Source organism: Aythya marila, assembly GCF_965140915.1.
Source record: "Aythya marila genome assembly, chromosome: 9".
In the NCBI taxonomy this organism is placed as follows: Eukaryota; Metazoa; Chordata; class Aves; order Anseriformes; family Anatidae; genus Aythya; species Aythya marila.
Window position 1 is genome coordinate 17,573,051 of NC_139050.1, and position 23,130 is coordinate 17,596,180.

Here is a 23,130-nt window from a genome sequence, read left to right on the forward strand (position 1 = left end):
AAGCTCCTGGCTTGGTCGGCTGCGGGAAAGTCCAGGCTAATGGGCTTTGGTTCAAACTTTGATAGGAAAAAAATCCAGGAACAAAGGCACTAATTCTTCCAAAAGCCCCAAAATCTCAGTTTATACATTTCTGTTTATGTTCATTCATAATAGATATACACAGCTGTTCTTATCATTCATATTCAAATTCCATATGCATCTTTAGCATTTATTACTCCTGCCTTAAAATGATAAAAAATAAAAAAAGGAAGGAAAAAAAAAAAGAGAAGAGGAGCCCCGTGGAAGATAAAACCCAACCTGCCTCAGGGTGTGAATGCTCTCAGCATCTCTGGGTCCAGGCTGTGACTCCCTGTCCTTGCACCAGGATCGGGGGCCGGAGAGGATCCCACTGCCAGCCCAAATGCTCCCATGGTTTTGGGATGTGTTTGAGGCTTTTTGTTGCCACTCTATTAACTTTTGCTGGCTTGTGGGTGCTGGTGTGTCTGAGCACAGCACCCAGAACACCTGCGAGGACACCAAGTTTCTGTAACTGTCCCGATTGTCCAGCAGCTGTAAGCTAAAAAAAAAAAAAAAAAATTAAAATATTTGTGGTTTCACTTCATTTGGTCTTTTTGTTTTAAAAGGTTTTCTGTCCAGCGTTCTGGAGGCTCTCTTCACTTCCGTTATTTATCCCTGGACTCCAGGCTAAAGAACAAAAAAAGACATTTAAATCTGGACATCTCACAGGATATTTGCATCTTTAAACACTTACTTCTCGATCCCCAAAGGTTGCTCTAGCAGACAAATCGAGTGCTGTTGCTAAAGCTCATTAGCACGAGCGAGCAGCGGGGACGCAGACACCGCAGACACTCAAAGCATTGTCATTAGGTTTCAGAGTTAATCCTGCTGAGAAGTTCCCGTCTAACTGGAGCTGTTGCTCTGCGCTGGAAACCCGAGGAAAGGGCACTGCTGGCTTCTCCTCCCATCTCTCCCACCTCCCGTCCCTTGCATCTGGTTGAAATATCCTTCTTTTTTGGGGTTTCCTCTCTTACCTACGGCTGCGGAGCGCAGCAGAGGAGCCCACAGGGAGGAGGACAAAGTGGTGCCAGCACCTGCCCTGAGCCACCCCATCACCCAGAGCACAGATTTAGTGTCTGGACAGGGGCACTGCCCCACACCTGTGTGTCCCCTCCTTGCACAGCCCCACTAGATGTCTGAGCCACGATGGGAGGCACCGTCCCAGGGCCAAGGGACCCCCTCTGGGCTGCGCAGGGGGGTGGAACCCAGGATCACCCGGCCGCCTTTCATTTAACAAACAAACACACCAGGACCTGGAAGCAATAAATCCAGAGCCTGGACTACAAAACCAAACACGGCGGCAGCTCCCCCTTCAAACCTCTCCCTCCCTGCTGCGAGGGAGAGGAAGATGATGGCCACACAGCCAGCCGGGGGACACGGACACCATCCCCTCCTGCAACCCCTCCTGGCTGTGGCACTGCCCGGTGAGCAGCTGGGAGGCTTTAACGTGGCACAATCGGGGTGCTCTGAACACAAATGCGGCCCCAGACAGCTGGCAGCACTGGTTATTTTGGGTCATCATAGCAGGGATGTGCAGGGCATCCTCATGAGCCCCAGGGTGAGTGGGGCTCCCTCGCTCCTCCCCACCCCAAACCTGTGCTGGAGGAGGACAGCAGCGAGGCCATACAACCCATGATGGGAAATACAAGGTGTTAGCGGGGATCCCTGGTGCAAGTCCCGATCCCTGAGGTTTCTCCCCAGCCCCTGTCCCCCTCCCTGCCCTCTCCAGCCCCTCTCACCTGGCTGCAGCTCTTGCGGGGTCTCCGCTCGCAGCCGGGGAAGCCGCAGCCGCTTCTGCTGGCAGCCTGGGATCCGCCTGCTCCTTCCAGCAGCCGGGCAAGCCGCTGTTTGTAAAACAAAGGTGGAGACATCAAATGGAAAGGGTGAGTCAGAGAAAAAGTTCAAAAAAAAAAAAAAAAAAGAAAAGAAAAAAGGGGGAGAGCAGGGAGCGGGCTCGCAGCCGCCGGCAGGCAGGGAGCTGCCGCGCTCCCACCTGCCCGCAGCACGGCCCCGCTTCAGCGCGGGGAGATCCAGCAGGCAGAGAGGAGCAGGGCTTAGCGGGAGGGGAGATGGCTGCCGATAAGCGAACGTGTGAACTCCCGGCTTTAAATTAACTAATGGCTTCAGATGATGCCGATAGTCTGCAGGGGATGGGGAGGAGTGATTTATGGGGGAAGATTAAGCGGACTAATTAGGGCAGCCTCACCGCTTCAGAGCTTCCCAGCCCGGCCGGGGCTGTGTGAGGGAGGACATCCCGTGCCCATGCAGCCAACGCAGGAGGGCGGCCGGTCCCCAGGCAGCTTCTACCCCAAAACCACCCTCATCTCCACAAGGTTTTGGGCACGTGCTCACCGTCAGGATGCTGCCACGTGCTTTACCCAGGAGGCACAGGATGGGGGACCTCAACTCCCCCAAAATAGGATGGTTTCTGCAGGGGGTGCAAGCTCAACAGTATTGTACCACGGCTCTGCCAGCTCCCAGCTGTGTGCACCAGCATAACCAGTGGCTCCCAGTGGCCAGGCTGGCACTGAGCTCCACCAGCGTGGCACTGCCGCACTGCTCGCACGTGTGACGAGCTGCTGCGGTCTCAGGCAGGAGAGCTTTTCATCGCCTTATGGGAAAGCGCCTGCAGTTCCCTTTTTCCAGGAGTCCTGGATATAATAAAAAGGCCTCCTTGGGCTTCAAAGCGGGAGGATTTTCACTGCTTCCTGGGCCGAGAACAAAGCAACATTGAGCACGGCCGGCAGTCCTTGTCTCTGCCCCTTGATGTGCATCAGCTACCCCGACCCCGGGGCTTGGCGACGGCGTGGAGAGCTGGGGCTGCAGGGCACTGCGAGGTGGCGCAGATGGAGGTAGGTTCACGTGGAGCTGGAGCACTTTGGGATGGATTTGTCTCCCCCGAATCGCCCAGGTTTGACCAGAAGTGTCCAGGACAAGCAGCTCCGTGGGTTGCTCCCTGCCCGGAGCTGCCGGTGTCACCACCACAGCCGCCGGCGCGGTACCTGCCAGACAAAGGGCTGCCGATGCAGTGAGTAATGCGATTTTCAGCAGGGATTGTGTGCATGACTGTGTAAATAACACAGTTAGAGGTACCATGAAACCAGCTGTTTTCACGTTAAAATGGAAATTTAATAGAGTAACAAGCGGGGGTTGCTGGGGATGCAGCACGTGCTGCCTGCAGGAGCACACACAGCTCAGCACCGGGGCACGAGATCCCGGCCCCGTCACACCTCAGGGTGGTGGGGGGGGCTTCCCCCTGCTCCAGGCGCCCACGTGGAGCCAGAGCCCTGGGTTTATGCTGCTCCCCCCAGCACTGCGATACGCTGGGGATGGACAGGCAGCCGGGGACATTTCCCAGACCCCTTCTGCAGAACAGAAGTCCCTTGTCACCGCTATCAGCACGGGGCTCCTGCAGGGTCGGGGACAGGATGCTCTGAGCCTGTACCCAGCCTCCCCCTGGCGCTGCTGGGCTCTCCCCGCCTCTGAGCACTGCAGGAAGAAAAGGGGGCCTGCCTGCAGACCCCCCTGTCCTCCAGGTGAGGACCCCTCCTGCCGGGCTGCTCCCCCCATCTTGCTGTGACGTGAACACAAAGCAAGTTGCGGGGCTGAGCCCCGAGAGCCCCCGCAGCGTCCAGCCGCTCTCCATCCCGTGCCACCAGCCCACGCTGCCATCCCGCACCAGTTTCCCCGGTAACAGGAGGCCTTCACATTTGCACGGAGCCGGAGGCAGGAAAGTTCATATAGAAAGGAAAAAGAAAAAAAATAAAGGAGGAGAAAAAAAAAAATAGGAGGAAACAATCTGCATAGCTCGCTACAAAACCCACCTAGGGGAGCTTCCTCTCCCAGCCCCCTTCCAGGTGGCACCGGTGTGGCTCTGTGCAGGGAAAGGTGGAGCTGGGGACAGATTTATCAAGGGGCCCCGGTGGCACCGTCCTGTTCTTGGCTGCTCCCCTCTGCAGCACGGGCTCAGCATTACCAGCACCGCTCCGCCGAGGCCGCCCGGGACCTGCTCGAGCAATGCCAAACGTCACTCGCAAGCAATTACTCACTGCACAATATTTTCGTTTCCCCAAACCATTAATGAATTATTTAGGCATCTCCAGCGGTCGCAGCGAGGCTGATGAAGCACTGCTCCCCCTGGGCTGGCAGCGGGGGCAGCCTCGGTGCTTGCTGGGGAGTGGGAAGCAGATTTTGGGAGAGCATCCCAGCGCTCTGCACCCGAGCATGGCTGTGGCACCACAGGGCTTGCCACCACACTGCTGGGAAAAATAAGACTGCCTCTCCCTGCGTGGGCTGCCCCGGACAGAAGTGGGAGCTTTTTTTTTTTTTCCCCAGAGCTGGAGGAGCAGCGTTCACCTGCTCCATCCCCGCCGCCTCCCCCGGTGCTTCCCTCCCCCCACAGCTCCAGCTCGACGTGCTCCAGGCACCTGGCTGATGCCAAAACCGCGGAGACAGTCAGCGCTGATTTGCAGCGAGGGAAGGTAATCCGCGGCTGGAACAAAACAGCAGGGCAAGGCACGGGCGAGCCTTGGCTATCTGCTAACGAACACAGGGCTGGGGTGTCTGGGTCCGTGCTCGGCTTTGGAGAACTCCTCGGCTGTGGTGAGCAGGGCGTAGAGGCTCCGGCGCACAGGAGCTCTGCTCGCTGCTGATGTTGGCTGTGGAGGCTGGCTGGGGGAGCGCCAACCCCAAACAAAGCAACCCGCCAGCAGGCAGCAGGGCTCGAGGTGCCTTATCGACTCCGACCGGCTTCCCGGCAGCCCAAACACCTGCGCTGAGGCCCCGCAGCATCCCGTGCTATAGCGAACGTGCGCGCCAATGCAGCCCTCCCAGAGCTCTGGGCACAAAGCTGCTCCCGAGCCTGGGTGCTGGGCACGCAGTGAGTCCTCCTTCCTACTGCAAGAAGGGATTTTAAAACCTACAGATAAGCACACGGGGATGAAAGCACTAAGAGAACTTCAGAGGAGCGCTGGAGTCCCTTTCTAAAATTACCCTTTCCTGCTGGAAAAGCACACAACGAGCAAGAAATAGTCCCTCTGCAGAGGTGGACACAACACCCCGTGTTTAGAGCATATGGGAACGGTGACGGCAGAACTGGTGACCCGGCGTCACCCCGTTTGTGCCAGGAAGCTGTCTGCGAGCTAAAGATGACTGCATTTTAAAGCCCAAATCCCCATTAAGGGCCGGGAAGCCCCGTTCCAATCTCTCCCTTTCCTGTTGGCTTTGCAGGTTGCTGGCGCAGAGGGGAAAATCCTGGCCCCACAGAATGACAGAGGAGGCCCCGGGGCTTTCAGCTCATCCGTAAAGCCTCCCCTCCCTCCTCCTCCCTCCGCTCTCACGCCGAGTTTACAACCTCCGCCTCAAATGCAGCTCCAGGCTCATCCTGGCCAGGCTCCAGGCTGCACGGGGTAGGGGCAGCCTCGACGGCCACCGCAGCCCCCCTGGGGCCCCCACACCACTCGCCCCAGGTCTCGCAGCCTCCGTGCCTTCGCCCCAGCCCAGCTTCCACGTGGCTCCAATTACCTCTGCAGAGGGAGATGTGGCAGCACTGCCCTCCTGCCGCCTCCGACAGCAACCCGCCAGGGCAAATCGCCCCTCGCAGCACCCTGCTGATCCCCGAGGATCTGCTCCAAGCCACCAGCTGCTTCCAAATCCCAAACATCCGACCCCTCCTGCTCCTGGCCTCGGGGCTCTCCCCAGCCTGCCCACCCTGCGGCATCCCCAGCACTCCTGGTCCTGCCTCCAGCTGTCCCCCTACCCACAAGGATCCAAAGCTAGTCTGAGACAAAGATTTGCCCCTCTGGAGGCTTTTCTGGTGTTTCCTGTCCCCGTGTAGCCTCCCTGGCCACCCCTCCAGCAGCAGGGGGCTGAGCCCCATGCCCAACCACCCCAGTAAAACGCTCAGCCCCTTGCGTCTGCCACTGAATCCAGAGGAGCACCTCGCCTGGGCTTGATTGTTTGAGCAATTAGGCCTTTTCCGCAGCGTATGGCTCTGCCCTCGCTGGTTTTTCTGATGTTACAGTGATGAAAGCCGAGATGAGACCCGGAGGGGAGGACCCCCCTGCAAGAAGCAGGGGGAGCGCAGCCATCGCCGCATCTCCACCTCCCCCCGTCCCCAGCTCCGCGCGTGCAGCGGGGGCCTCCTGGCCACGGCGCCTCCAACCAGAGGAACGCCTTTCCGTGTGTGTCAGGGCTGCTCTCCTCATGTTTATTTCCCTTTGCAGCGTGGGCAATTTCCCCTTCCCACACAGGCAGCGGCGGCCCCGTGGCCGTACCGGAGGGGCTGGGGCCGTCCCTTCCCTGCGTGCCGGCGGGGATGGGCTGGGCTGGGATGGGTGAGAGCGGCCGTACCTCGGCATGCAGCACACCGCCTCGCCTGCAGGAAACATATGTCACCAGTTAAACAGATCGTGAAAGCTTCAATCACTTCCTTATGGCGCACCGACAGCCGGCATCCCCAGCCCCACGCTCTCCCCTCTCCCATCGCCGGGTCCGGTGCTCGCCCCGGTGTGGGGATGTTGGGGTCCCTGCTCCAAGAAATGGGGTGGCCCCACACAGCCTGGAGAGGAGCTGGAGGGAAATATCCGGGAGGAAAAGCAGGTTTTTGGCCGTGCTTTGTGGCCTCCCCATGAGGAAGCTGGGGGCTGTGGTTGGGTTCCCCCCTCCCCGCCCCGTGCACCCCACCCCAGGGGCTGGCGCTGGCGGCCGGGCCGGCTGCCCAGGGGGGTGGGTGTCGAGGAGACGATGCCTCATCGCCACGGCTCCGCTCTCCCCGTGGGCTGGAGGTTGCTTTTTTTGGAAGGGAGGCAAGCAGGAGAGCTCACGTGGGCTGCGGTGATGAGACCGGTGGCGGCCGCCGACGCCGCTGTGATTGCGGAGCGTGCGCCAAACAGCTCGCCTGGCCTCCACCACCATCCTGCCTGGCCTGGGGGCTTCCCCGGCCTCCCCGCGGCACCTCTCCACCAGGACAGAGGGAGTTAGTTGACAATAACACCTTCCTTATGCGCCTGGAACAGCCAGCCAAAATCCCAGGCCTTTCCTGGTCTTGCGTTTCAGCGAACTCCCGGCACCCTGACGAAAGGGCGGGACGAGAAGTCCGTGTTATTTCTGCAAATGCAAATACCTGCAGAGAGCCCCGCCTGCTGCAGGCACCGCGGAGGATGTGGGCAGGCTGGTGCCGTGTCTGCGTGGCTCTCACCCATCCCAAGCTCTGCGCATCCAGCTGTCACCACCCCGAGCCCAGGACTGCTCCTCCACCTCGGGTTCCGAAGCTGCTCTGCTCCTGCCAGACCAAGCACCTGCCCCAAGCAGCAGGAGGAGTCTCGCAGCCCTCTCCCACCCCTGCTCACCCAGCCTGCACCCTCCCCAAGCCACCCATGTCATGGGGCAGGATGAGGACCCAGTGGAGTGGTCTTATGGGGTTGTCCCATCCCTGCCCCAGCACCACGTGGGATGAGTGCAGCCCCTGGGGACACAGCTGGGACACCCACAGGGCACCCCACACAGATGTCACCAAGGGCAGGCTCCCAGTGCTGTGCCTCCAAAAACCTTTTGGGGTTGGGACCATCCCTCCCTCCTCACCCACCTACCCACAGCTCCCATCCCCCCAAATTTACCAACGCTTAAAAATATTTTACACCTCCCTGTAAAATCACACACATTTAAAACCAGTTAGGGCCTGAAATATGCCTTAAGATGTTGTCCAATTTGTAAGCATCATAAAAACCTGAAATAAGTTATCTTGGAAATAACCACAAGGAAATTACAGACCCGACATGCAGCTGAGGAGCCGTGACCCTGCTGTAGCACCGAACTTGCCCTGCAACCACCACAACCAGCGACTGACAGGGCTGCCGGGGCTTTCAGGGATGGGATTTTAGCCATCAAACAAGGCCATAACTCCGGAGAGCTTTACAGCAGTCGTTATGTACCTCACCTCCCACCACCAGTGCTTGGTTTTGCGCTGAGGGCACACTTGTCACCCACAGCACGGTCACCCTGCACCCTGCTGCAGCAGGGACCCCGCGGGTACCGGGTGGTGCAGGAGCAAGGGATGAAGGGCACGGCATGGACCAGGTTCCCTGCTGCTCCTGGACCTGCCCATGAGCAGGGAAGGAAGCACAGCTCGTCCTGACAGGGGTTTTCCCCAAAACTGCTACCCAGATCTAGCTACGCAGCAGGGGATCCTGCCCGTGCAAGCCTTTCCTGCCTCCTGCAGAGCCACACCAGGGCTCAGTCTCATACTCTGCGTTTTATTAGCACAGATAAGGATTGGTGAAGGAGGCTGTGGACCCTCAGCAGCACAAAGCACCAGCCAGCAGACAGGGGGGCTTCTACCTCCAGTGTCCCCTCCAATTCCTCTCTGCGAGGCGCCGCCGCCTCCAGCACCCCACCATTTTCTCCATCTTGCTTCACTTGCAGCAAATGAGAGCACCCTGCTCCATCTCTGCTTCCCCTGCACGCCCCTCGTTCTTCCTGCCAGCCTCCACGGTGTCTCCATCCACCTCCAGAAGGCAGAAACAGAGCGGAGCGGGACACCATGGGCTCCCAGCCACCCAGACCCTCAGCTCTCCCCCACCTCCAGGTGGCACGGAGCTGCACAAGAGGCCGCCGTGAAATTAAACCACTCGAGGAAGACGCGGAGCAGCACCCAGGAGCGAGCCAGCCCTGGCACGGTGGGAGAAGCCGGCCGCCTTCCCTGTGTTTGCGCTCCCCATCTGTCTCCAATGCAAGGCAGGAGCCCAGCATGGAAACCCGCTGATTCTTTCCAGAGCTGCAAAACGCAGCTTTTTTCATCCCAAGGACGCAGGCTGCTCTGCACGCTGCCCTCCTGCCTCCCCAAACTCCTACCAGATTTCACGCCCAGCCTTCAAAGGGAAGGAGCCCGAGCAGCATCCCTGGCAGGCGGCACCGTGGGGACCGGCCGAGCCCCCGGGTCCCCAGGGACCGTCGGGCCACCAGCCCCCGGGGCAGGGCGGCACGTTCCCAGCCCACAAAGGTGTTAACGAAGGCCGACTGAGCAGGCTTTGGCTGAGCTGCTGGCAGGGAATCAGAGAGCCCAGGTCTGTTCTGCTGCCAGGTTATCAGTGGATCCATCAAGCGATGCCTGCAAGACGCCAAATCTATCAGCTCTCCCATATGGATGCCATCCACGCCGAGCCATTTCCTGCCTAATCGGTATCAGGCCCGCTCCTCCCTCCCCAACGCTGCTCTTAACAGCCCGCTGGAACTCTGCAAATGTTTTACAACAGGTAAAAAAAGTAAAAAATGCATCAAACACGTACCCTGTGCCCTAAACTGCCCCAAGGGCTTGGCTGGGCACCATCCCCACAACAACTGGGAAGCAGGATGACACCCTCGGGGCCCAGTGCTCCTTTGCAGCCCGGATCTTCACTATGGCCCTACAAAAAGCCCTTGGGTGCTGGGGGTCTCGCAGGCACCCCCAGCAGGGATGCAGGTGGGCTGGGACATGGGCTGGACCCTAAACCTCCCCAGCCAGGGCGTGCCATATTTACCCTGGAGTGCGCGGCACAGGGGAGGTTACCTTGCAAAGGTTTCTGTGCCTGATAGCCTGGGATTATTTTGGCTTTCATGTGGTCTCTAATGAAAGGGAGTCTGGAACAGATGCAGATTTGAAAGAAAAGAGGAGGAGGAGGAGGAAATTTCTTAGCATAGGGTTTCGGTTCCCCTGCCTATAAACAGTGCTGACAGCGAGAGGCGGCAGTGATAAACACCAAGATAAGATCCCAGCTAGACAGGTAATTTGGTGCAAGAGGTTTGTCTGGAGAAGCCCGGGCAGAAGTCGCCGCTCGCTGTTTAGAGCACACAAGGGCTGAAGCCTCAACGGGGTGCGGTGCTGGGAGCTCCCCCCACGGCAGGGGGCTGGAGCCCCAGGGCCGATCGCCCCGCTTGGCGGCTGCCCAGGGCTCCCCTGAGCTCCCACCGCCCTCGGTGCTCCCCCGCCTCCCCAAAAGCATTTCACTTCCTCCTCTGATGAGCTGTCACATATTCTTAAAGTTAAATGTCTTCACAAGCGCTCGCTGTTCGGGGAAATAATTCCTCCTGTTTAAAGATTCATGGATATTGGTGTTGGAGAGAAAACAGCGTTTTCCCCTTTCTCGTGGTCAGAAATCACTGCGGGGTGGAATTGTTTCTGATAACAATAAATAGTGCCATGGCCCCGGGATCATTCCATCAGCAGCACAATTTCCACAGGTCTCAGTAAAGGGAGTGTAAATCCTACCGCCTTGAATAAGGAGTGTAAATGGTTCGGCGCAGGAGCAGCACGTATAAATTGTGCAGGACTTTATAAAAGCCACAGAAATACAGCCCTGCCGCTCCGGCGGCGTAAACCTTACACAACAGCGAAAATGATTCATGGGCGCGAAGCGGCATTAATCACGCTGCGGCGGGTGGAACAGGTTCCTGCCCCGTACCTTAACAGAGCCAGAGCAGCTGCGGCCGGGATCTTATCGGCCCCATCCTCCTCCTCCTCCTCTCGCCGTGGCGTGACTCAACCTGCCCGCATCGCCAGCGCGATGGGAACGGCCGGGGCAGGCGCTGCAGAAGCACGGATGAAGGTTTCTTTTCAACCCGCTGCAGCTAGCAGGGACAGCAGGGAGAGACCTATTATTTCCAGGTGATAACAATGAAGGATTTCTACAAAGAGAAACGCCAAAAAAAAAAAAATAATGAAAAAGAGGAGAGATTGCACCAGGCTGTCCAGCACAAAGCTGCTGGAGTTCAAAGGGAAACACCCAAAGGCTCTGGCGGCTCTTACTCGAGGAATGACCCAGCTGCCAACAAAAGAGCCCGCGATGGAAATTGCCTGCTCAACAGCAGACGTACAGGCGCGTCTCTTTTTAAGGCTGCTAGAATTGAATCGGCGGTTATAGATGAAGGTGCTCTAAGAAGCTGAATTTTAAAACACGTAAATTAACTAAGTAAGAGGGGGGCAATCCATCCCGGCTTCCTGAAAGGAAGTTCATGTCTCTAATCTACTAGGATGCTTTCTCCCGTCGTCAGAAGAGTGAAGTAAGGAGAACTACTTGACATAATGTGTTTGGGGTTTCAAAGCCCTCTGACAAGGTCCCTACGAGAGGCTATTAAAGAAATTAAGCGTTTGTAGAGCAAATGGAAAAAGTAATTCTAGAGGTCGGAAACAAAGAGGGAAATCAACGTGTGTTAATAGCGGCTACATTGCAGAAGGGTACAGCATTAACGGGGAGGCTCCCCAAGTTTCTGTGCTCATACCGGTGGTTAAAGAGATGCATTAATGATCTGGAAAAGGAGAATGAAAAATGTCATGAGAAAATCTGGCAGAGGACCCAAATTACATAGAGTATTCAGAACAAGAGAAGACTACAGGGAACTTCAAAAGGACCGAAGGGAGCTTGATGAATGGGCCAGTCAATGGCAGATGAAATCCAAAGTAGACAAATGCAGAGCCATGCACGCTGCAAGGAACAATCCCAACTAATTCAAACAAAATGTGGAAACGCATAAGGAGCGGGATAGATAAGCAGTGGAAACACTGCAGCGCCAATACCTCGACACTGTGAGCCCTGCTCCCTTTGCCTTGAGCCTCTGCTCTGCTTGTGAGCCCCCCGGCATCGACACATGGGCGGGGGAGACCCTGCCCCTCATCAGGTACAAAAAAAGACTGAGAAGGTTTGAGACTGAGCAGCTCCTCCAGCAGGAATTGCAGAGCAAAAGCCCGTTTTTGAGGGCTGGGATCGCCCTTGGAGAGGAGCCCTCGCTGTAACCCACAGGGAGAGCCCGGCCAGGCACTCACCCAGCCCAACACCACCCTGAGAGGCAAACCCCACGCCTCCCTCCCCCAGAATCCACCATCCCCGAGGCCAGTGGCTCCCGCTGGTGGGAAGTCCCAGGCAGGGCCAGGCCTGACGGGATGCACCGGTCTGGTGAGGATGGAGCCGTGCCCGGCCCTGCTGCCATCTCCTCGGGCTCCTCCCCAGCACAGCTAAAAGCAGAGGAGGGAAGGAGGAGCTGAGGATGGACTTGGTCAGCATTAACAGGTCCCTTCAAGGCAATCTGCAGGCCTGGTGCCTTGCGAGCAGATGCAGATGTTGTGGGGCAGCGGCAGGCGAGGGTCTTGGAGCACTCTGAGGAAGATGCCAGGACCTCCTTTGGCTTCCACACTTGAAAGCCAGCAGGCTGCTGGGCTTTGCGAGCCACAGGGGAGCTCCACATGCAGGGGACAGAGGCTGTAACACCAAGCAAGACACCCTAGGGAGAACAGAGGCCTCGTGAAGAGCCGTGGCACAAAAGCAGTGGAAGCGGTGCTGAGGAGGCAGCACGTGGGGAGAGCATTGCTGCCGCACACAAACACAAGCAGAGATGCCCAAAGGGCCCCGCTGGGCTTCTCCCGGCCACTCGCAGCTTTGCCGATAGCTACTTTTCCACAAATAAATCCAATATTTATTTCCAACAAGTGGCTGGCGGGAGGTAGAGGAAGGAAAGACACTTATTGAATAATTGTGCAACCCTCAAGAAAAGCCATAAATTACCCTGCTCTATCTGTCACTATAATTTCCAGCCGGAGTCCTAATGAATCTTTCCCAACAATAGTGTAAGGACAGGTCTGAAAATGTATTGAACCAGCTAAGCACTTGGGTAAGCAAAGCGGAGGCATTAATAACAGCCACGAGTCACCACAAGCCACAGCGGGACCGAGCATCCCAGGCCGCCTTTGCTCCGTGGCCTGGCACAGAGAGGGGCTGCCGGGGAGGCCACTGGCCTGCTCTTGCCCAAAATAGAGACCAGAGGCTCAACTGGTCCAAATTTTTTGGTAATTATAGGCGAGAAAACTTGGCAGCAGAAAGCCATTGCTCATGGAAACCCGTGAGGTACTCCGCTGAATGGGCAGAAGGGAAACAAAAGCTTTGCTGGAGGCTGGGCCCGTAGTTTTAGTCCATAAAGACGGAGTGAGAGGTTTGTTATAAGAAAACCATGTCTCACCTCCAGGTTTCAGTCCAGCATATGGCAGATAAAAACAGGCAATTTTTTTTTTTAATAACAAAACACCATAAAAAAGTACTTCTGGAGACTGCTTCTCCAAAAAGCTTTTTTTCTTTTTCCTTCCAACTCTCCCAGCAGCCAGCATCACAGAAGGTTAAAAGCCGTTCAGATGGTGGCAAGCCCCAGCTCCCGCCGCAGCTCACACGGTCACCGTGCTCCAGACCAAGACCTTCACACTGCCTGCTTCTATTACTAACCTCAGCCCTTCAGAGAACGATGTGTGCTGTAATCTCCAGCTCCACCACCAAACCCAAGGCAAACGCTGCCAATTACCCACAGTTTCACAGGCCCCAGCCGCTCGCCCTGCAAGGCGCAGGCACACAGGCACAGCGATGCCCACGCATGGCCCTGGGGGTCCCCAACAACCTCAGCTGGGTGCTGCCCTGCACCCCCCCGGCACACTGCATGTTTTCACTTCATATTTCACATTTGCACTCAGCTGCTGTTCCCACAGCGAGGATTTACTGCCGCTGGGCTTGCAGTCAGCCCTCCATCGCGTATCGCACGATGCCATCTACAAACAGCCAGAGAGGCTCTCGCTGGTGCTTACAGAACCCCCATTACTCTGATATCCAAGCACTCCACAAACATTAATGGATTTAAGCCTACAAAAGCTGGATGAGGCAGGGGAGAGTTATTACTCCTGTTTACAGACAGGCTGACCGGCTCACCCAAATTCGCAGCACAGTTTGCAGCACAGCAGGCACCAGGAGGTGGTTTCTCCTCTCCCGGATTAGCATCCTAATACCGATTCCGCCCTCCCCTCCCAGTTCCCATGAACAGCCTTCCTCTGCAGAGATTTCAGCTTTTTTTTTTTTTTTTTGGCCTGCCCAGCCCCATCAGCAGGGCTCCAGAGGCACGGGGCAGGACGTGCCCCAGCGGGGAAGGGGCTCCCGCGGGAAGCCGCGGCCTCTCCGGAGCTGGCAGATTAACGTTTCAACCGGGCTCGGTGTGACATTTTCATTCGGTTTGACAAACTAAACGTTTGAGTTTGCAAATGTCAAAGTATTTCCATCAAAAATGTCGACAGCAAAGCCTGACATTTCTTAATCTTTTTTTTTTTGTTCCCCTTCTGTGAACATTTTTGATATTTCAGCTTCCTGTCTTGATCTGAGAGGGAAAACACATCACAATTTTTGACCAGTTTGAGCAATTACATATCTTTAACCTAAGCCGGTAGCCAGGCCCTGGGAGCTGTTCCTGCCAGGAGGACATACTGCTGGTAGCACCATGCAGCCCCTTCCACCAGCCCCTATCTCCACAGAGCAGCCCAGAGCCCCAAGCATGCCAAAAAGCAAGCTGCTGGAGCATCCACACACATCCCACCAGCTCTCCAAACCCCATCCACAGCCGTGCTCAGCTTCCCTTGGATCATCCCAGACCACGTCCCCAGGGACCAGGGAAGGGGCTTCCCACCACCTCCTGTGCATTAGTGAGAGGAGGAACAGGAAAGTCGATGCAGAAGAGCACGTACCATACAGAAATCTATAGTCAGCTGCATTTTGATACAGTCCCCAAAGTACCTAATTATGCAGCTCAGATTTCTCCCTGCTCCTCATTCCGGTGATAGCTCACCCTGAATCTTTATCAGGCCTCCAGGCTCCGCAGACATAAAGGAGACATTTGCTTCTCCCATTTTCCCAGCAGGACACGAGAGCAGGGGTAGAAGGGCGACGTCCTGCTCCCGTCAGGCTCGCAGAAAGCAGTGTTGGGGTAGGCATCCGAGTGCATGTAACACCTCGATAAATGGCTGGCTTCCCTGAGGTGCCTGGGCTCTGGCGGGGAGGGTGGTATGGAGCCAAGCAGCTGTAGCAGCACAGGAACACGCTCCAAGGGGGTCTTAGAGGGATTTGGGAAAGAGAGAGCGTGCCTGAAAAATTGCAGCAGAGCAAGAGCTAATTGCCAAGATTAACAGGCTCCAACAAGTGAAGGGTGAGCACTTGAAGCATGAAGTGTCGACAGAGACGTGAGCCCACGCAGCCAGGACAGGCGGACACAGAGCAGGGCAGAACTCTTTGGGAACTTTTTTCCTCTGAAGTGCCCCGGGGAGCACGGCTGAGCTGCTTTGCATCCACGTGGGCGGACTCGAGGGAGCACAGAGACGAAGAAGGGAACCACACCGCCCTGCACAGCACTGATTTCCCTGTGGTGGGTCCAGGACACACAAGTTGAGACCCTGATGGAGAAGCACCAGCAAGGAGCAATGCCCTGAGCCATGCCACAGCTCAGCCTGGCTGGTCCCCAACACCAGCGTTGCCCATGGTGTGTCCAAGTCCTAGAAATGCTACTTGAGGTTTGGGACTGGCCACCTAATGAAGGGGCTGACCCAAGCCAGCAGGAGGGAGCAGACAGCAGGGCGCAGGTGGATGCCTGCCTGGAAAACTAGGGCCAGCTGCAAGAAAAATAAATAAAACCAGCCAGCTCTGAAGCTCAGCCAGCCCAGGGACACATTAACTGCACAGCCAGGAGAGTTGTGAAGTGGCTGCATGAATCAGACAGCTTAAGAGATGGATGAACACCGTGGCTGGGAGAATTTGTCAGTGCTTAAATTAAATGAGGATGGACATGGAGGTACTCCAGCTTTGGCAGAAACACCTGGGACTGCATACCTAGCACAAGGCAGAGGATGGTGGTGAGCTGCAAGAGGAGAGGAACTGCCTAAGGGTGAAGGAAAAAAAGTGCTGTCTTTGCCTGTGTAGCTGCTAGCCAGGGTCGCACCCCAATCCAGGAGGCAGATCTGCAGCAAGATGCTGCTGGGAGGAGAGGGGAGATGGACAGGAACAGCCTGGGAGCACAGGGCAGGTTGCAGAGCATACACTGGCCTCAAAACAGCAAAACTGGCAGCAAAGGTGTCTGGGGAAAAGCAGGGATGAGGAAGGAAAACCCAAAAGAGAAGCTGCAGGGAGTATCTGCTCTGTGAAGCGGCACCAGCAGGAGTGCAGAAAGAAGTGCCTGGCTTTGCATGGAACAATACAAGCTCCCAAACACCATTTTAAGGGATGGACTCTGCTCACACAAGCCATAATTGTCATTAACGACCCACAGAAGAAACCTGCCACATGTCCTTCCAGTGGGAGCAGCACCTCTGTGCCCCAGAGGTGAGCCCTGCGATCCCACGGCCCTCCAATTTAAAATCTGAGAAAAAGGGAGAGAGAAACCCTTGCACATGGCCTCGTAAGGCGGGGGTGTGTTGGAGGATAATGATGAGACTCACACCAGATCCCAGAGAAAATAAGATGTAAAGCAAAGCCTGGTTTCCCCAGCTGGCCTGCTGCATGGCGTGGGACACACGCTCCTCCTTACGAACACATCCCCCCCAAATCAGGTTTGGGGCAGGCATGATTAATGAAAGAGAGAGAAAAAAAACTTCTAACAAATATTATTTGCAAACATATCATTCAGCCAGCTCCGTTTCTAGGTTACACAGCTGACAATTTTGTAATGCAGAAAGAGAAAAAGATCAAAACCAGCCGACATGTCAAGCAACATAAGCCACAGAAGACAAAACACAGGGAAAAAAGACCGGTTTTCAAAGAGGAAGGAGAAGGAAAACATTAAACCATGGGGCGCCCCGAGATCTCCACCAAAACCAGAGCTGTTTCCCTCTCTTCTGAGCAAAGTGATAAAAGTTTTCAGAGCTGTTCTTGGTGGTTGACACAGGGCAGCGAGCTCTCGCCTGGCCAAGTCACGGTGTGGTGCAAGCACTGGTTAACCACGGCCCATCCTGGGGACATTTCGGGCTATTCGTGCACAAGAAACAGCTTGAATGAAGCAAAAAACGAGGTGAGGAGGAAAATCCCTGAGCATCACTGCAGATATACCCACAGATGTATCTGTACACTGTGCAGCAGCTTTCAAAGCCCAACCCAAACACCACAGGCTACACAAAGGGCAGGACAGAAAATGCTGTGGTATAAACCTGTCTTCACATCGGGGCCTGGTGCCTCTCCCAAAGATAGGCTTCAGCCAAACAAATTACGGAGCTCAACACGGGGATAACCGGATGAAGTTTAATGGCCTGTAATGTGCAGGAGGTCAGGCTAAGCGATCTCCTCATTTCTTCTGGCCTTAAAGCCTGCGGACACGTGAATAAATCACGGGGATGCTTGCTTAGCTCCAGTGCCCAGCCTGGAACCAAGAAGCGATGCAGCCGGAGATGGGGCTGGGCTGCAAGGGGGGCACAGGTGATGGGAGAGAAAAGGCTCTGCCACCCTGCACACCCATGCACAGACAGGGAACTAAAACCCCAAAGCCACTGATTAAATACTGTGATTTTCGCACAGGGTGCGACTGACCTGGGAGCAGGCAGAGGGGAGGAATTGCCGGAGCCAAGCACTTTACAGGACTAAGGGAAAAAGGGGACGATGCAGCTGTTTTTGGGGGAGCATCCCCCTTGGGACAGGGCTCCTCAGGGGGCACAGCATTATTTCCCACTCCCAGGGGAAGAAGCCCCGCTGCCAAAGAGAGCATCCTCGGGCAGACTGGGGCTGGCAGCAGCCGAAGGGTGGAAAAGGAGTGCTGATAAAACGTTACGGGGAATACGAAGGGCTTTCAAAGACGTCAGGGAAAAGGAGCGCTAGCGAGACAGAAGGATGATAATAAATGAGAAAGGGGCTGGGAGGAATGAAGAGCTTTAAAATGGCTGTTGCTGAATTGCTTTTTTAAATTACTCTTTAAGGCGATAACTAAAGAGAAGAGGCACGGTCAATTAGGAAGTAATGAAGACCTTGTAAATACACTTACTGATAAAAAGCACGTAGGGGAACGCTTGACAAACCGAACGTACACAAATCAGCCGGGGCGAGCAACATGCGTTTTGAATTATTAAGGGAATTCGCTAACAAACTTGGTGAGCCTCCGCCACTTAAAAACCCACCACCATCAACAACCTAAAATCGCAGTCGGCCAGATTCAGAGCTGGCGTAACAAATCAATAGAGGGCTCGGGGGGGACTGGCGGGGAAGGAAATAAATACAAAGCAAAATTAGAAGGAAAAAAGGTGAGACTGAAAAAGGAGAATGACAATTAGTAGCCAGGAAATTAATTTCATCCACCAGGCACAGAACGACACAAAAATCAGGGATTAAGAAAAAGGCATTTGCTCACTCCTGGAGGACAGCAGAGCCACAAGTGATGAAGAAAAAGAATTTGTTAAGGGTGAACCACAGTGGTCAGACTGACAGGTACTTGGAGGGCACTGCTGCAGGAGGGACAGGCAAAACCAAGCAGCATTTCACCCTGAGCCTCGGGGATCTTTCCTGGAGGAATTAAATTGCCGTGGAGCCCGCCCGGCAGTCTCAGGAACCTGCACTAGGCCTGGTCCTGATGAGCATTAATGACCACAAAGATAAATGGCAAAGTAATTGCATTTACAGATGATGCCAAATTTAGGTCACGCTGAGACCAGAAGTGATGCAAAAGGAGCCAGGAAGTTCTGAAACACGGAGGGAAGCAGGAAAACAGCTGAAAAGGGGGCTTGAGGAAGGTGCCCTAAGCAGCAGCAGGTAATGGGGGGGAGCTGAGGCTCAGGAGAGCCCAGGGGCAGCCCCAAGCCATGGTTTGGATGGGATTTCTGTGCGCCTGCCCTGTGCTCCCAGCAGCCCAAGAGGCATCAGGGCTTGCAGCCACACTGGGATGCGGGGTTTGCTGGACAATTTGCAAGCATGAGAACATCACTTGCTGTCCCACCCAGAGGTTTTGGGGCAGAAAGGGTGGTTCTGGGGACCAGGAGCAAGCTAGAGCCCCAAGCAGCAGGGGCCAGCCAGGGTGATGCCTTACACCTTGGCCACCCTGCACCATGGGGATGCTCTGGGAAAGGGCACAGACATTTGTCCTGCATGGGAGGGAACTGCCAGCCCTCAGCAGTATAGGGAAACAGAAAGGAGCCCCGCAGGGCGGGTGTTATTTGGGAGAGCTGTCAGAGCCCGCACCGCCGGGGCACTGCTGCTTCTCATCCGCCTGATGGAAGCTGACGTTGTGTGAACCTTCCCGAGCAAACCCAAATTATTTTAATTTCTAAATCCAAACAGCTCCAATTATATCATTTCCCCTGTGCAAAGCCGGGTAATGCTCTCCCTCTGCTTCCCTGGCAGGGCTGGTGCAGCGGGCAGCACGGGGGGCTCGGGAGCTCACATCCCCCCCAGGCACAGACCCCAGCAGGTGGGGTGAGGGTTTAAACACACAAAGGGGACTCCCCCGGTTCAGTTTCACACATCTCAGAAAAATCAGGCTTTTTGAAGAAGTCAGTGTCTGCCAGGTGAGCTCTTCTCCACAGCAGAGGTTTTTATTCACCCCCCTTTTGCTCAGAGGCAGCCCGTGCACAGGCTCGGGGTGGGATCTCACTTGGAGGAGGAGCAACAGCCAAATTGTTAGTTACAGAAATAGAGGGGGAGAGAAAGAGCGAGTTGAGGAAACATTTCCTAAAGAGCCCTGATTAACTAATTAACTGAGTTTCTTCCTGCACCAGCCTTTCCCTCACAGTTTTGGTGCCATCCATTTGCAGAGGGTACATGCACTAACACTTAACATATCATAATTGTAATTATACACCTACAGCTGCTGTCAGTAATTTTTTTTTTTTTCCTCCCATAAGCAGCCCCCTCCTCTTTTCTCTAGGGCTGTGAGTGCTGTTCTTCCACTGTACACCATTGCTTTACCTGCAGCCGAGCCACCACCAACCCCCCCAGCCCCCAGTGCAACACCTTCACAGCCAACCTGCTCTGGTGGGGACTGGCTGTCCCAGATGTCCCATACCTTCTACAACACCAACCCTGGTGCCACCACCTTCTCCTCTAGCAGCTCTCCCTCCCTGCTTTTTATCACCTCCCGTCCCACCCCAGCACCACCTGGCTCAGCACCCTGCCTGGGCACACCTGGGGATGAGGGGGGGGCTCGTTTGTTCTTGCTCCCACCTTGAGCCCCTCTGCAGCTGTCAGGGGAACCGCAGGAACCACAGCTCTGCAGCTCCAGCTCCCTCCTAGGCTTCACCACTACCACAGGACATTGCTCCAGTGTCCGAAATGCCCTCCCAAACCCTTCCATTTCTGGTTCAAATTCCCAGCCCCTTATCATATTACAAAGTAACCAGGGTGCTTCTGCACTCCTCCAAGCTTAGACACCTTTTATTCTCATTAAAGGGGTCCGTGCCTCTTTCCCACTTCTCTATCTCCAAGTTAAAAGCTAATTAATTACTGTTGACTTTCCCAGCAGATGTTCTCGCTTCGGCGCCGGTAGGAAACGCGGTGATTTGTGACCCGCAGGGCTGGGATCGGGGGCGGTGAAGGAGTGGGGAGCAGAGCGTGGGGCTGCGGGAGGAAGCCGTGCCCGGCCAGCCCCGCTGCTGGACCGGGAGAGAAAGTGGCTGCCTGTGAGAGCGGCACCGCTTGTTTTTCTTGGAAAGAAGCAAAATCCTCAGATAGGGGTAAAATCCTGATTCCACAGAAAATTAAGCAGTGTGGATTTCAGTCGGGTCTGGTCAGAGGTTTATTTCCCCTCGTACAAGAAACCTCTCATAAATCACTGCTCTCTCCAAGGGCTTTTCAAAGCGGTGATGCAAAACAGAGCTGCACTGTCCGTGGAAGGCTCGCCGGCCCCGAAGAGCGCCGGGGAAGTGGGAAGAGGCGGGCGGCCATCTCCACAGCTGCCTCCGCTGTCCCTGCTGCCTGTGAAATGCCAGCAAAGGGCGAGCAGGGATGAGGAATAAATGCATGCCGAGAGGAGGAGATGGGTGGCAGCAATGGGTCTGCGCACTGCGTGCCCCGTGGCAGGGATGTGGCAACAGTGCTTGCTGAAGGGGTGCCGTGGGGATGGTGGGCATGGGGATCCCAGTGGGCATGGGCATCCCAATGGGCTTGGACAGCTCCTGAAGGGCATGGGCATCCCAATGGGCTTGGACAGGTCCTGATGGGCATGGGCATCTCGAGGGGCATGGGCATCCCAATGGGCATTGACAGCTCCTAGCTGGGGCTGGCATCTCCACCGCTGCCTCTGCTCTGCCAGAGCCGTGTTGCAGCACCCTTTGGGGACAAAGGGCTCTGAAGTCCCTGCCAACAGGGTGCACGTCGAAGGCACTTCTACAAAAACGCTTCCAAAAACACAGGCGAGCAGCGAAGCTCCTGGCCTAACAGCCGTGGAAATCCCTCTGATGATTACAGTGACTTTCTAATATCAACAGAAACCTCTGTGCTAATGAAATGCACTGAAGTTAAGCAGCCGTGGAAATGCCAGTGTAAAGGAGAAAGGCCACCAAATGGACACTAATGGAAACCCAAATCCCCAGAACTAACAGGCCGTGCTCGGAGGAGAATGTCAGGAGCAGGGCCCTCCTGTGCCATCACCCCGTGCAGTGCTGGGACCTTCTCCTGCTTCCACTGCTCCTCCCTGGGGGAGAGCGGGTGCATGGATGAGCAGGAGCTCTGGGGACAGAAAGTGGGGAAAAAACGGGGGTTTGGCATTCAACACCAGCACTGCTGAGGTGCTTTTCCATCCCAGGGGCTCCAGGACAGTGCTGCTCATGCAGGGCAGTGTGTCAGGAGCCTGCCTGGCCCTGATGGAGCGCTTCCCATCGAGCTGCGGGTAGAAAATGGGATTCCAGCCTTTCCTTTCCATGGTAAACATTTCTGATTCTGCTGGCTGATGTGCTCACCTCTCGAGTTAAGAGACAATAAGCAGAGCGGTGTCAGTCTCGTTAAGGAGACAGAAAGGGCTCCATTTAGATGCAGCATGCAGGCGATACCAGCCGGGCTGGCGTGCTGCGGGGAGCACCCCGAGTGTCCCTGCGTGGCGTGGGCCTTGTGTTTTCTCTGACAGCAGCAGCAGGCTGGGCACACAGCTGCAATACCCCACTCTCTCCCCACCCCAGCTACCAGGACAGGCCAGGTGTCCTCGCTCAGCCCTGAAAATTGTGTCTTGCTGGGGAGGGAGAGACAAACGATGGCCCCGGACCTGCTCAGGCTCTGTCCTTCCTCCCCTGCAGGCTGCAAAGGGCTGGCGGTTTGGGCAAGCAGGGTGCTGTGTGCTGGACTGCATCTGTCCCACTGCCCCCACTAATTGCATTAAAAACCTCGTGTTAGGGTGATGATAAAGGCACAGGGACTGTCAGTGGGGACGCTCCCAGCTTGACTCATTGCAAAAAACACCGCTGCTGATAGGGTCCCCTTTTAAATAACAAGCTTCGGATTCTTCTGGCTTTATAAAATTCCTTTTAAAAGAGAAATTACAAAAGCTCTTCGGTTGCTTTGATCATCTCTAAGTGTCCTTTCCAGTGAGGGAGAGAGAGAGAGACACCAGCTCAGGCAGACGTTAGCTCTGCCCCTCGGAGGATGTGAGACTGGCACCACTGCGGCCCCCGAAACACAGCCCGGGATGAAAACCTGGTGGAGGGAGAAGCCACCCCATAGACCGGCACCGCAGGGCTTTGTCAGTGAGCTGCTGCACAAGGTCACTTCCAAAACCCTCCCCAGGAACAGCTTCCCTGCAGCCCCGCACCTCCTTCAGCTTAAAACCCACAGCCCCACCAGTTCCAACTGGTTTGGCTTTTTGTCTTTGCACGGAGAGGCAGAATTTGTAGGGAGGGAGCGGCAGCTGGATATATCCTAATGAACCCTGATTCCTAGCAAAGCCTTTAATAGTATCTCTGTCTTGTGGTATCTTGCTTGAAAAATTAATTCAGCTTGGTTTGGATATGAGCCTTTTCACGGTGGCTGAGAACAGGCTGAAGGGTCGGGAACAAAAGGGAACAATAACATCTGAGCTGGAAGGCGCCGCGCAGCCCCAGCAAGGACCGATGTTGGGCCTGGCTTTATCTAACACCTCCAATTAATTAACTCGGCGAGGGAACAACCAGCACCCTAATTAAGCCTTCAGGTGACACTGCAGTGAACAGGCACCAGGCAGCGGGGAGGGAGCCGGGTGTTTCAGGAGGGGGACTCAGGGCAGGGCGTTTTGTGGTGGGCTCGTCCAATGTGTAGAAGTCTTCATACCCCAAAATCGACTCGATGCACGCTATCGTGCCTTCAGGTCCCCACTGGAGCA